Raw genomic sequence first — 3028 nt, 5'->3', positions numbered from 1 at the left:
TGAGACCAACGTATGCATAGGTGTGCAATATGTATGCATAACAAGGATAATAATTAAAAATACAAATGTGTTTATTTTTTTTATTGGGTTAAATATGACATGGATCAATTTGCATAACACGTATTATATGAAGATATATCCACTTTTGCTTGGCCACTAAGCCATGCATTTTTTTTTGACACGTAGCTTGCAAGGAGGCCTATAAATACATTGGTTCTCTTTACAGTTTTATAATAAAAATAAGGGCTCTCCAAATTATCTCTAAGTTACAGTCTGAAGATATATTCTCCTGAATACTCATATTATAAAAGCTTTTGAGGTATTTTTTTTTATATACTAGTTTGGTTATTGATATTATATTTTTATAATCACAAATTCAAGATTTTAGAATCTAAAGGTATTACATAATTAAAACATTACTAGTTATATTATAACTTACGTTTATCTGATTGATAACTATTTTTATAAAATAATTAACGAGACGTTATTATATAACTAAAATATTATTATTAGTTATATTGTAGCCTATATTTATTTTGAATGGTAATCTTAGACATAATTTTTAACTGTTTAGATTGAGAAAAAACATTCGAAACTACTCATAAATTGAGAGATACATTTGTTGTATCAGGTGAGTGCATAGTTACTTTCATCTTACACATAGATATGAAGTATTTAATATAAACTACATGCTATGTGTGTATATTGTCTGAATATTTGTTGTCTATGTTGATGAATGATTTTTATACATGTTTTAAATGATTTAAACTGTATATGTATTTTATATCTACAAAAATGTTGGGATAAAACATGGATAGATGTAATAGACGATGTGTGATAAAATGATGAGAGACCTCGATGTTGATGTTGTTGATTCTGTCATCTAGCGGAGTATGGATGACGACCACGGACTCTTCTAGACAGTCCAGTGGAACGTCAGCAGGCTCGCAACCTGTAGGTGTTTGTGAACGATGTGTTCACCGGTGTACTCCATCCCCCACATGGTTGCCTTAAGGACATTTATTGTTGAGGAATCCCCTTAGCAGTAGTGTCCATCCCGATGATGATCCTTAGGCTAGGTCCCTTATGATAGGTGTTTTAGAGACGTAAAGTGAGGATAACAGGAACGGGTAATCGGGTTATTGTTGGTTGATGAAATTAATAAACTTATTTATTGTGGGTTGAAAACTCTATGTGCTCACTAGGCTCCCAAGCCTGACCCACTCAGTTTTATGTATTACAGGTAGTGGCGCTCGAGCATAGATGTGATGTTTTGGATGAGGGATTACGGATATAAGCATGTAGATATGAAATAATGTTGTAAGGCCTATATTGTACTGTTTTTGCTTTTGATATGTATCGAACATGACATCCCGAGTCTTTTTAATGAAATACATTTCTAGGGAAATGCTTTTGATAAATCTTTATCATATTTTGTTTTAGGACAAATTCCGCAACACTTTTATTTAAAAATCTTATTCTGATTTTCAAACAAAGCATAAACAAAATCGGTCTTTTCTGGCCGTGAAAATGGGGATGTCACAGTCCTCAATGCTCAGAGAGGAATGCAAAACTCAATAAAACATATAAATCAAAATGGTTGCAGCTAGGAAATAATGTACCTGATATTTTTACCGAAAATTCCGATTTTGACAAAGATTCTAGAGAAAAAACTAATTTTCAACAATGTAGAAGAACCTCTCATTTCCCCAAGCTTGCTTGGGGCTCCTCTTTAGCTTGATTTCTTTTTCTTTAACTCCAAATCTCTTCAGATATGGCAGACTTGTTGGATCTGGTACTTACACACAAGGCTGGAAAATCCTCATATTTTTATCAGATAAGTTTTTCTTTAGATTTTTGACTCTTTTACAGAGGTGGGGCAGACAGCAGGGCCAACGTTCCTTGTATGGCATGGAGCGGGGCTTCTACGACCTCAGTCACGAAGGTCCAGCAGACAGGGCTCTCCCTGTCAAGGTCCAACCGATCAAACGTCTCGGTGAGCAGGCCAGAGCATCCACGAGTCAGAGTTTGGATGTTGGTGACACCAAAAGGTCACTTCCGCACAATTTCAATGGTTGGACAAGGACTACGGCTGGACATGTAGGATCATCGACAGCCTCCAGGAGGATCTCACCACCGCCCGAGCAAAAACCAAAGAGTACCAGGAGAGACACGCGACCCTCGAACAGAGCGTGATCGAGGCTGAGCAGCGAGTAGAGGAGATGCATGCCTTCATGGCTTCATTCCATGGCCCATAGGAGACCACACGCCGTGAGTAGGGATTATACTACTCACAATTTGTTATAGATTAAGATTTACGAGTAAGTGTTGGTGCTACTCTTTCCTGTATGTAGGTTCGACCCTACAAATAAGTGATTACACTATTCAAGGGGTCGTTATGCTGTAAAAAATTTCTTTCTTTATTTGATGTATTGTAGACCTTCATAAAGGTCAATTTTCCCAAAACTATGTACTAATATACGTTATCAATGAAATTGGCGTGCATTTTATTTCATTGGGTATTACTATCAAATTCATAAGTTGTTATGCAATTGTTTGCTTATTATAGTATAATTCTATTTATGAATTGCTTACAAGTTACAATGAAGTGTGGACATAATGCAGTTATAACTAAGACATTCCATTTCAATAATACCCGACTTATAACCACTATTGAAGACTTATCATCATTTCACCTTTAAACTTTATGGTAGGAAAATGCCACCACGAAGGAGTAACAGGCGTGTTAACAACACACCAACAGCCATACCAACACCAACAACCATACCAACATCAACACTACCAAAAGATCCCGTTGTGTTCCAATTTCTTGTGACAGCTACGGTGGCAGCCGCCATGGCTCAAATCAGTGGTAATGGTACGAATGGAGACCGGAATGGAAACGGGATCGGGAATGGTACAACCAGCTCTAATCCTGGCGAAAGCCTAGGTCATCCACGAATGTGCTCTTACAAAGAATCCGTGAACTGCAATCCCAGAACCTATCATGGCAACAACGGCGGCGTCC

General features: G+C 37.0%; 1 long non-coding RNA gene across 1 annotated transcript; it reads left to right on the top strand.

Moving 5' to 3' along the window:
• The first annotated feature begins 235 nt into the window (after positions 1 to 235).
• Positions 236 to 2515, top strand: LOC145064954 (uncharacterized). Its single transcript, XR_013688159.1, has 2 exons — positions 236 to 319; positions 1244 to 2515. It is a non-coding gene; the product is annotated as an uncharacterized LOC145064954 (long non-coding RNA).
• Positions 2516 to 3028: the final 513 nt, after the last annotated feature.

This window comes from Lactuca serriola, chromosome 7 (genome assembly GCF_051521515.1).
Source record: "Lactuca serriola cultivar US96UC23 chromosome 7, Lser_US96UC23_V15, whole genome shotgun sequence".
NCBI lineage: Eukaryota > Viridiplantae > Streptophyta > Magnoliopsida > Asterales > Asteraceae > Lactuca > Lactuca serriola.
The sequence above is the reverse complement of the archived record's forward strand: the minus strand, read 5'-3'. Positions and strand labels throughout refer to the sequence as shown.